Source organism: Anomaloglossus baeobatrachus, chromosome 2, assembly GCF_048569485.1.
Source record: "Anomaloglossus baeobatrachus isolate aAnoBae1 chromosome 2, aAnoBae1.hap1, whole genome shotgun sequence".
Lineage (NCBI taxonomy): Eukaryota > Metazoa > Chordata > Amphibia > Anura > Aromobatidae > Anomaloglossus > Anomaloglossus baeobatrachus.
The window spans coordinates 59890127-59902650 of NC_134354.1; positions in this window are offsets into that span (position 1 = coordinate 59890127).

The window sequence follows — 12524 nt, forward strand, 5'->3', positions numbered from 1 at the left end:
TCTTTTTCAAAAGGGGGCTCAACCGATGCCAGTCAAGTGGGGTGTGTGTGGCCCAGTTAGTGGCAACGAGGGAGACTGTGGTTGGAGTCCCCTCGCTGTGTCTCTAAAAGAACCCAAGATGAACAAGTCATGGCTCTCAGAGGACTTTTCTTCCCCTGGGTCAGCCAGGGGACGGGAAAGGCACGCGTATTTTTGAGAGTGCTTCATGCAAAGCATCTTTTTCTTTTTCAAAAGGGGGCTCAACCGATGCCAGTCAAGTGGGGTGTGTGTGGCCCAGTTAGTGGCAACGAGGGAGACTGTGGTTGGAGTCCCCTCGCTGTGTTTTACATGCTTTTAGAAGGGCATGAAATGGCTTGGAGGTTGACTTTCATCATATGCAAACTGTTGGCTACCAAAATGCTGCCTTTCCAACAACTGTGGTTATAGGCAATGAGGAACATACTGATGAAGATGAGACGCAGATACCCGATTGGGATGACAACTTAAATATTCGGTCAGGGCAAGAAGAAACTCGGTCTGAGGGGTAGGGGAGTGCAAACACAACAATTGATGATTAAGTTCTAGATCACACCTACTGTCAACCCACAGTCAGACACTCGAGGAGGTCAACAGAGGCGGTGGAGGAGGATGCAACCGACGTCGAAGTAACCTGGCGCCTTCCTGGACACAGTCGGAGCACTGGTAGCACGTCTACAACTGCATCCTCAGCCACCACTCTGCCTCTGAGCATTATTCGGGGTGGATCAACAGGTCGCATGGCCTCTAAGCCTTGCCTAGCCAGGTCCTTTTTTGACATAGAAAAAGATCGCCCAAATTATGTGATCTGTAAAATTTGTCATGGTTCTCTTAGTAGAGGTCAAAACCTCAGCAGTTTGACAACTTCTTCCATGAATCGTCACATGAATAAATATCATATGGCCCGATGGGAAGCTCACCGTGCTGCAATGCGGCCTAGCGGAGCGAACCATCCACCGCCTGCCCCTTCCAGTGCATCCGCGCGCTCTTCATCTTCTAGGACTGTGGGGACAGCTGTCACACCTGTTTTTCCACCCACAACTTCCACCACTGTAACCGCAACAGGCAGTTTGCTTGGTAGGTCGTCAGTTGGTTTGGAAGGGGAAACAAGTGAGTGTGTACAGCTCTCTCAGACATCGATAGCACCAACTTTGGATGAAGGCAACATCATGTCTCCGCCTGCACTTTCCTCACAAAGCTGCATTTTTCCAGGGACACCCGACTCAACACCGTCTACACACAGCAGCCAGATCTCTGTCCCTCAGATGTGGTCAAATAAAAGGCACTTCCTGCGACCCATGACAAAGCGAAGAGGTTGACTCTATCCCTCTGTAAGCTGTTGACTACAGAAATGCTGCCTTTCCGCCTAGTGGACACACAGGATTTTAGAGACCTTATGTCTGTCGCTGTGCCCCAGTACCAGATGCCTAGTCGCCACTACTTCTCTAAGAAAGGTGTGCCCGCGCTACACCAGCATGTCGCACACAACATCACCGCTTCCTTGAGAAACTCTGTGTGTGAACGGGTGCATTTCACCACCGATACTTGGACCAGTAAGCATGGACAGGGACGTTACATGTCGCTGACTGGCCACTGGGTAACTATGGTGATAGATGGTGAAGGGTCTGCTGCACAAGTCTTGCCGTCCCCACGACTTGTGTGTCAATCCTCTGTCTGTCCAAGTTCCGCCACTGCTTCTGCATCCTCCACCTCATCTGGGTCCTCCACCTCCGCCCCAAGCCTGCCTGGTCAGGCCACCAGCGTTCTCACTGCGCAGAAGGAATCACGCACCCCTCATTACTATGCTGGTAGCAGAGCGCAACGGCATCAGGCGGTCTTTAGCTTGACATGTCTTTGAAATAGGAGTCACACAGCGACTGAGTTGTGGGCAGCTCTGGAGACTGATTTTGATAAATGGTTGTCTCCACTCAACCTGCAGCCTGGTAAGGCCGTGTGCGACAATGCTGCAAACCTGGGTGCGGCCCTTCGCCTGGGCAAGGTGACACACGTGCCTTGTATGGCTCACGTGTTTAACCTTGTTGTCCAGCAATTTTTAACACACTATCCCGGCCTAGATGGCCTTCTGACCAGGGCACGGGAAACTGTCTGCAGTGCTCACTTCCGCCGTTCAAACCGCCGCACCTGAGCGACTTGCATCGCTCCAGAAGTCTTTCGGCCTGCCGGTTCATCGCCTGAAATGCGATGTGGCGACACGCTGGAATTCAACTCTCCACATGTTACAGCGACTGTGGCAGCACCGGCGAGCCCTGGTGCAATACGTCATGATGTATAGCCTGGGCAACGAGATGCAGAAGTGGGGCAGATCACCCTGATGGAGTGATCTCAGATCAAGGACCTATGCACCCTTCTGCACAGTTTCGACATGGCGACGAATATGTTTAGCGCTGACAATGCCATTATCAGCATGACGATTACAGTCATTTACATGCTGGAGCACACGCTAAACACTATTCGTAGTCAGGGGGTGGGACAACAGGAAGGGGAGGAACTACAGGAGGATTCATATGCGCAAGACACAACAACATCACCAAGGTCCAGACGTTCATCATCACCAACGCGGCAGGCATGGGACCATGGGGGACAGGGATCAACAAGGGCGCATGGTAGCAGGTGAGATGTTGAGGAAGGTGCAGGAGGACATGAAGATATGGAGGACGAACTGTCCATGGACATGGAAGACTCAGCAGATGAGGGGGACCTTGGTCAAATTTCAGTTGAAAGAGGTTGGGGGGAGATGACAGAGGAAGAAAGAACGGTTAGCACCTCTATGCCACAAACACAGCGTGGACTTGGTGCGCATGGCTGCGCAAGACACATGAGTGCCTTCTTGTTGCACTACCTCCAACATGACCCTCGTATTGTCAAAATTAGAAGTGATGATGACTACTGGCTTGCCACACTATTAGATCCCCGGGACAAGTCCAAATTTTGTGACATAATTCCACCCATAGAAAGGGGACGCACGTATGCAGGAGTATCAGCAGAAGCTGTTACTCGATCTTAGCTCGGCTTTTCCACCAAACAACCGTGCAGGTGAAGGGAGTGATTCTCCCAGTTGTAACTTGACAAACATGGGACGGCCTCGTCATCTTCAACAGTCTACCCGTACCAGTAGGACCGTATCTGGTGCTGGTAACAGCAATTTTATGGAATCTTTTCATAATTTTTTAGACCCTCCTTTGCAAGGCCACCAGAGACAACAAGTCTGACACATAGTCAACGGATGGAGAGGATGATACAGGAGTATCTCCAAATGAACATCGATGCAATGACTTTGCAAATGGAGCCTTGCTCCTTTTGTGCTTCAAATCTAGAAAAATGTCAAGAGCTCTCAGTTACGCCTCGAAGATTTTGTCGTGTCCAGCTGCCAGCGTTGTCTCTGAACGTGTCTTCAGTGCTGCTGGTGTGTGGCTGACAGATAAGCGCACGCGTCTGTCCAGTGACAATGTGGACAGACTGACGTTCATCAAAATGAACAAGTCATGGATTCCAGAAGGAATTTACTACCCCTGTGTCATCCTGGGGAGAGTAAATGCTTGTGGATTTGGAATGTGCTTGATGCAAATCAAAACATCCTGTTTGCAACTAGGGCACAAGTGCTGCCACTGATAAGGTGTCTGTGTGGGGCCCAATTTTTGGAAAAAAAGGGAGACTCCGCTTGGAGTAACCCTTGCTTGCTGTGTTTTTTAAAATGATACAAGATGAACAGATCTGAAGGCAAGATGAAGCCAACATCATGTCTCCGCCTGCACTTTTCTCACAAACCTGCATTTTTCCAGGGACACCCTACTCAACACCGTCTACAGACAGCAGCCAGATCTCTGTCCCTCAGATGTGGTCAAATAAAAGGCCACTTACTGCGACCCATGACAAAGCTAAGTGGTTGACTCTATCCCTCTGTAAGCTGTTGGCTACCGAAATGCTGCCTTTACGCGTAGTGGACACACAGGATTTTACAGACCTTATGTCTGTCGCTGTGCCCCAGTACCAGATGCCCAATCACCACTGCTTCTCCAAGAAAAGCATGCCCGCGCTACACCGGCATGTCGCACACAACATCACCACTTCCTTGAGAAAATCTGTGTGCGACAGGGTGCATTTCAACACAGATACTTGGACCAGTAAGCATAGACAGGGTCATTACATGTCACTGACTGGGCACTGGCAAACTATGGTGAGAGATGGAGAAGGGTCTGCTGTACAAGTCTTGCCGTCCCCACGAGTTGTTTCAATCCTTGTTCTGTATGTAGAAGTTAATACACTGCTTCTGCCTCTTCAACCTCGTGTGGGTCCTCTACCTTTGCGCAAACCCTGTGTGGTCAGGCCACCCTTCCTTGCAACTGCGCACAAGGACTACCACACACCTCCTTACTATGCTGGCAGCAGAGCTCAATGCCATCAGGCGGTCAAAGTTTTACTTTGAAATGTATGGGAAATGTGAGTCACACCGCTATTACAGAGAATAGTAGTCAGGCAGGGTCAAAACATTAATTGAGGAACAGGAACAGAATGGGACGGCCAGGACTTAATCAGAAAACAAGCAGAGGTGAAATGCGTATCGGCCAACAAGGTACATAAACAGCAAGCAGGAAAAGTAGTCAGGTAACAAGCACACAAAATCATAAAACTGAACTGGGGGTAAAATTAACCAGAGGTTCATAGCTATGTCTGGCAGTGGTCTGCAGACAGGATGGGCATAAAAAAGGGTGTGGTGTCTTCCCATTGGTTGTAGCTGAATGATGGTATTTCATCTGTGAGATACCCACCAGCTACATTCAGCCAGAGATTCTGCATCTGTCAAGGGTAATGCAGCCCAGTGGGTGAGCATAACCTGCGTCCACCTGCGCCGCTGGCATCGACTACTCTCCCATCATCAGCACTATTCATGAAAGGAACACGTTGTCACCTGGCGACCGGAGTACAAATTGACGGAGCGGACTCCGTTGGTGACTTAACAGCCGTGTGCGGCAATGATGCAAACCTGGCTGCGGGCCATCCTCAGGGCAATGTGACACACGTGCCTTTTATGGCTCACGTGTTGATCCGAATTCTCCAGCAATTTTTAAAACACCATCACGGCCTACATGGCCTTGTGCAGCGGGCACGCTCGCTATGTGCTCACTTCCATCGTGCGCACACAGCAGCTCAACAACTTTCATCACTCCGGAAGTCTTAGGGTCTGGCAGTTAAACGCCGGAAATGCGATGTTCCGACACGCAGGAATTGGAATCTGCACATGTTGCAGCGTGTGTGGCAGCACCGCAGAGCCCTGCTGAAATACGGTAAGACATATAGCCTGGGATAAGTTGATCCAGAGGTGGTGCAGATCACGCTGCTGGAGTGGTGTCAGATCAAGGACCTATGCACCCTGCTACACAGTTTTGAAATGTCGACGAAGATGTTTAGCACTGGCAATGTCATTCTCAGCGTGACAATTCTGGTCATCTACATGATGGAGCACACTGTAATTATTATTCGGAGTCAGGTGTTGGGACAAGAGGAAGGGGAGGAAGTACAGGAGGAGTCATATGCGGAAGGGATAACAAGATCTACGAGGTCCAGATGGTCAGCGGCACCTATGCGCAGTCATGGTGAGGGAGAGGGATTAACAAGGGCGCATAGTATCAGCAAAAAGTGTTGATGAAAGTGCAGGAGCCCATGAAGAAATGGAGGACGAACTGGCGATGGGCATGGAAGACTCAGCAGATGAGTGAGAGCTTGCTCACATTTCGGTTGTGCGAGGTTGTGGGTAGAGGGCAGAGGAAGGATGCACGATTCTCACCTCTCTGCCACCAACACACCAAGGACTTGGTCCTCCTGGATGCACAAGACACATGAGCGCCTTCTTGCTGCACTACCTACATGACCCTCGGATTGTATGAATTTGAAGTAATCCTGAATACTGGGTTGCCACACTGTTAGATCCCCGGTACAAGACAAAATTTGGCGAACTAATTCCTGCCATAGAAATAGACGCACGTATACAGGAGTATCTGCAGAATGTGGTACGCAATCTTAGATCTACTTTTCCACTAAACACCAGTGCTGCACAGAGTGAATCTCAACACTTTGTCATGGATAGGAGGAAATGGTCTTTTACTTGTCCACATCGGAGGGACCGAGGGATGGCTGCTGTGCTGAGATGGCGTTGAGTACGGTGTCCCTGCACAGTTGCACTTTTGGTCATATCCCAAAATGAGTTGAAAAAGGACAGATGCTGTTGGAAAGGGGAACAGGTGTGTTGGAAAGGGGAAAAAAATTTTGGTCCGTGGATTTGGTGGTTAAACAACTGTAACATTTGCTGAAGAAACAACATCTGTTACAGTGGGACTGGCAGATTTGGATAAAGTGGTATATAATCTGTGACCGCTATATAACAAAAATTAATAAGAAAAGAAAGAGAAAGGTATATATCACCTTCAGCAGTCAGTGTCCACCGTGCTCCCAGTTGGAAAAGGAGAGGTTGGCAACTTGAAGGTTTGGTGGAGGATACAGAGCTGTGTGGCTATGAAACTAATAGTAGCCTGAACCGAGTTAGACGCCATTCGGATCTGGAGACTGTGAGCCCTGTTAGCGTCACAGGGTCCACATGCCCACCCAGCCCAGGAACCTCCCTGTTAACAACACAGGGGCCATTGAGTACGCTGACCGTGTGCGTAGGGGCCACACCTGTGGACAGCAGGCGCATCAGCAGCAGCAGGCCTGTTAATGCCACTGGGCTGCACAAGCAGGACTGTTAGGACAGGAGCTGGTCTTAACCGTTCTGCGTTACCAACTGTGGTGGTGGCCTGCATCCACCACCCTATCCCTGCCTACCTCTGGCCTAAAGCCGCAATGGGTTCAACACATGGAGGTGTGCTCTTTCGGAGCATAATAGAAGACTGCGCACCTCCTTGTTGGCTCCAGCCCCTTTTATAACCTGGGTCCGCCCCAAACCAGGGTGAACCACAATGCACCTCCTGGAGACAAAAGCAGAGTGACACGTCATGAGTGGCATAACTAGCGTCCTATTTGGAAACGCAACTTCAATGATGACCTCATGGCTGCCATGACCCAAACACCTCACCAGTCATCGTCTGACCATCAATAATGCGGTGACAAGTCATAGGTGTGGGCCTCTGCAAGCCATTTGGGAGGACACCTGATGCCCTGTGGTCTATATGGGACCCCCACATCAGGGCCAGGGCCAAAGAGTTCATTACCGGACCTAGTCTCTGATGCAGGAAGTGCCTGAGCATGCTCAGTAGCATGAAATACAGTCTCTGAAAAAAGACTATCAGCTTTAGCATGGTGTCTAGGCACAAAACAGGACTTAGACCCGGCACAGAATGCAAGCACCTGTGCAAAGAGGCTTTTCACACTTAGTGTGGGAGCATGCGCTGTATCCCGAAATGAAGACTTAGCGTCAGGAATGGCACAGTCAGGCTGAGCATACTCACTAGGCGAAACACTGTAATTATGCTGCAGCTGGGGTACATCGGCACACGCATGCGCACTAGCTGCCTCTCCACACTTAGACGTGGAGGGGAAATTTGTCTTGGAGATGCTGTCTATGAACAGAAGGAAAAGCTAAAGGAAGCCTGACTTTCTATCCCTCCGAATTATGAAATGCAGCAATGAATTCCATGAGTTTGCTATAACATTAGCGTAGCTAAATGTGCATGAGGGTGTGATGTAGAGGTGCTAGAAATAGCTTGTCACCAGTGGGGCACTAATGGAATACAACAGCCAGTTCTATGATGCCACAAAATGGCAGTATTTTGTGCTATCATTATAGCTTATTAAAAACAGAGCACGAGGTTGTCATGCAGAGGTGCTGCACATAGATTTGCAGTAGTGTGAATAGACAAAAGTACAATAGCCACGTTTAGGATACAACTAGGTACAGTGAGTGTTTGCTAGTATAATGGCTGAGTTTAAAAAAGTTAGAGTGTGCAATGCAGGCAGACGTGCTGCAAATATCGTTCCAATACTGTGAATAGACAAAAGTAAAATAGCCACGTTTAGGATACAACTAGGTACACTGAGTGTTTGCTAGTATAATGGCTGAGTTTAAAAAAGTTAGAGTGTGCAATGCAGGCAGACGTGCTGCAAATAACGTTCCAATACTGTGAATAGACAAAAGTACAATAGCCACGTTTAGGATACAACTAGGTACACTGAGTGTTTGCTACTATAAATGGCTGAGTTTAAAAAAGTTTGAGTGTGCAATGCAGGCAGACGTGCTGCAAATAACGTTCCAATACTGTGAATTGACAAAAGTACAATAGCCACGTTTAGGATACAACTAGGTACAGTGAGTGTTTGCTAGTATAATGGCTGAGTTTAAAAAAGTTTGAGTGTGCAATGCAGGCAGACGTGCTGCAAATAACGTTCCAATACTGTGAATTGACAAAAGTACAATAGCCACGTTTAGGATACAACTAGGTACAGTGAGTGTTTGCTAGTATAATGGCTGAGTTTAAAAAAGTTTGAGTGTGCAATGCAGGCAGACGTGCTGCAAATAACGTTCCAATACTGTGAATTGACAAAAGTACAATAGCCACGTTTAGGATACAACTAGGTACAGTGAGTGTTTGCTAGTATAATGGCTGAGTTTAAAAAAGTTAGAGTGTGCAATGCAGGCAGACGTGCTGCAAATAACGTTCCAATACTGTGAATAGACAAAAGTACAATAGCCACGTTTAGGATACAACTAGGTACACTGAGTGTTTGCTACTATAAATGGCTGAGTTTAAAAAAGTTTGAGTGTGCAATGCAGGCAGACGTGCTGCAAATAACGTTCCAATACTGTGAATTGACAAAAGTACAATAGCCACGTTTAGGATACAACTAGGTACACTGAGTGTTTGCTACTATAAATGGCTGAGTTTAAAAAAGTTTGAGTGTGCAATGCAGGCAGACGTGCTGCAAATAACGTTCCAATACTGTGAATTGACAAAAGTACAATAGCCACGTTTAGGATACAACTAGGTACAGTGAGTGTTTGCTAGTATAATGGCTGAGTTTAAAAAAGTTAGAGTGTGCAATGCAGGCAGACGTGCTGCAAATATCGTTCCAATACTGTGAATAGACAAAAGTAAAATAGCCACGTTTAGGATACAACTAGGTACACTGAGTGTTTGCTAGTATAATGGCTGAGTTTAAAAAAGTTAGAGTGTGCAATGCAGGCAGACGTGCTGCAAATAACGTTCCAATACTGTGAATAGACAAAAGTACAATAGCCACGTTTAGGATACAACTAGGTACACTGAGTGTTTGCTACTATAAATGGCTGAGTTTAAAAAAGTTTGAGTGTGCAATGCAGGCAGACGTGCTGCAAATAACGTTCCAATACTGTGAATTGACAAAAGTACAATAGCCACGTTTAGGATACAACTAGGTACAGTGAGTGTTTGCTAGTATAATGGCTGAGTTTAAAAAAGTTTGAGTGTGCAATGCAGGCAGACGTGCTGCAAATAACGTTCCAATACTGTGAATTGACAAAAGTACAATAGCCACGTTTAGGATACAACTAGGTACAGTGAGTGTTTGCTAGTATAATGGCTGAGTTTAAAAAAGTTTGAGTGTGCAATGCAGGCAGACGTGCTGCAAATAACGTTCCAATACTGTGAATTGACAAAAGTACAATAGCCACGTTTAGGATACAACTAGGTACAGTGAGTGTTTGCTAGTATAATGGCTGAGTTTAAAAAAGTTAGAGTGTGCAATGCAGGCAGACGTGCTGCAAATATCGTTCCAATACTGTGAATAGACAAAAGTAAAATAGCCACGTTTAGGATACAACTAGGTACACTGAGTGTTTGCTAGTATAATGGCTGAGTTTAAAAAAGTTAGAGTGTGCAATGCAGGCAGACGTGCTGCAAATAACGTTCCAATACTGTGAATAGACAAAAGTACAATAGCCACGTTTAGGATACAACTAGGTACACTGAGTGTTTGCTACTATAAATGGCTGAGTTTAAAAAAGTTTGAGTGTGCAATGCAGGCAGACGTGCTGCAAATAACGTTCCAATACTGTGAATTGACAAAAGTACAATAGCCACGTTTAGGATACAACTAGGTACACTGAGTGTTTGCTACTATAAATGGCTGAGTTTAAAAAAGTTTGAGTGTGCAATGCAGGCAGACGTGCTGCAAATAACGTTCCAATACTGTGAATAGACAAAAGTACAATAGCCACGTTTAGGATACAACTAGGTACACTGAGTGTTTGCTACTATAAATGGCTGAGTTTAAAAAAGTTAGAGTGTGCAATGCAGGCAGACGTGCTGCAAATATCGTTCCAATACTGTGAATAGACAAAAGTACAATAGCCACGTTTAGGATACAACTAGGTACACTGAGTGTTTGCTAGTATAATGGCTTAGTAACAATGAGTTGTAGTGTGCAATGCAGGCAGACGTGCTCTGCAAATGTCTTTGCACTAGTGGGACTATAGCAAAGTCCAATAGCCACGTTTAGGATGCCACTAGGTACACTGAGTGTTTGCTAGTAAAATTGCTTAGTTTAAAAAAGTTGGAGTGTGCAATGCAGGCAGATGTGCTCTGCTAATATCTTTGCACTAGTGGGACTATAGCAAAGTCCAATAGCCACGTATAGGATGCCACTAGGTACACTGAGTGTTTGCTAGTATAATGGCTTAGTTAAAATGAGTTTGAGTGTGCAATGCAGGCAGACGCGCTATGCAAATGTCTTTGCACTAGTGGGACTATAGCAAAGTCCAATAGCCACGTATAGGATGCCACTAGGTACACTGAGTGTTTGCTAGTATAATGGCTTGGTTTTAATGAGTTGGAGTGTGCAATGCAGGCAGACGCGCTCTGCAAATGTCTTTGCACTAGTGGGACTATAGCAAAGTCCAATAGCCACGTATAGGATGCCACTAGGTACACTGAGTGTTTGCTAGTATAATGGCTTGGTTAGAATGAGTTGTAGTGTGCAATGCAGGCAGATGTGCTCTGCTAATGTCTTTGCACTAGTGGGACTATAGCAAAGTCCAATAGCCACGTATAGGATGCCACTAGGTACACTGAGTGTTTGCTAGTATAATGGCTGAGTTTAAAAAAGTTAGAGTGTGCAATGCAGGCAGACGTGCTGCAAATATCGTTCCAATACTGTGAATAGACAAAAGTACAATAGCCACGTTTAGGATACAACTAGGTACACTGAGTGTTTGCTACTATAAATGGCTGAGTTTAAAAAAGTTTGAGTGTGCAATGCAGGCAGACGTGCTGCAAATAACGTTCCAATACTGTGAATTGACAAAAGTACAATAGCCACGTTTAGGATACAACTAGGTACACTGAGTGTTTGCTACTATAAATGGCTGAGTTTAAAAAAGTTAGAGTGTGCAATGCAGGCAGACGTGCTGCAAATATCGTTCCAATACTGTGAATAGACAAAAGTACAATAGCCACGTTTAGGATACAACTAGGTACACTGAGTGTTTGCTAGTATAATGGCTTAGTAACAATGAGTTGTAGTGTGCAATGCAGGCAGACGTGCTCTGCAAATGTCTTTGCACTAGTGGGACTATAGCAAAGTCCAATAGCCACGTTTAGGATGCCACTAGGTACACTGAGTGTTTGCTAGTAAAATTGCTTAGTTTAAAAATGTTGGAGTGTGCAATGCAGGCAGATGTGCTCTGCTAATATCTTTGCACTAGTGGGACTATAGCAAAGTCCAATAGCCACGTATAGGATGCCACTAGGTACACTGAGTGTTTGCTAGTATAATGGCTTAGTTAAAATGAGTTTGAGTGTGCAATGCAGGCAGACGCGCTATGCAAATGTCTTTGCACTAGTGGGACTATAGCAAAGTCCAATAGCCACGTATAGGATGCCACTAGGTACACTGAGTGTTTGCTAGTATAATGGCTTGGTTTTAATGAGTTGGAGTGTGCAATGCAGGCAGACGCGCTCTGCAAATGTCTTTGCACTAGTGGGACTATAGCAAAGTCCAATAGCCACGTATAGGATGCCACTAGGTACACTGAGTGTTTGCTAGTATAATGGCTTGGTTAGAATGAGTTGTAGTGTGCAATGCAGGCAGATGTGCTCTGCTAATGTCTTTGCACTAGTGGGACTATAGCAAAGTCCAATAGCCACGTATAGGATGCCACTAGGTACACTGAGTGTTTGCTAGTATAATGGCTTAGTTAAAATGAGTTTGAGTGTGCAATGCAGGCAGACGCGCTATGCAAATGTCTTTGCACTAGTGGGACTATAGCAAAGTCCAATAGCCACGTATAGGATGCCACTAGGTACACTGAGTGTTTGCTAGTATAATGGCTTGGTTAGAATGAGTTGTAGTGTGCAATGCAGGCAGATGTGCTCTGCTAATGTCTTTGCACTAGTGGGACTATAGCAAAGTCCAATAGCCACGTATAGGATGCCACTAGGTACACTGAGTGTTTGCTAGTATAATGGCTTAGTTAAAATGAGTTTGAGTGTGCAATGCCGGCAGACGCGCTATGCAAATGTCTT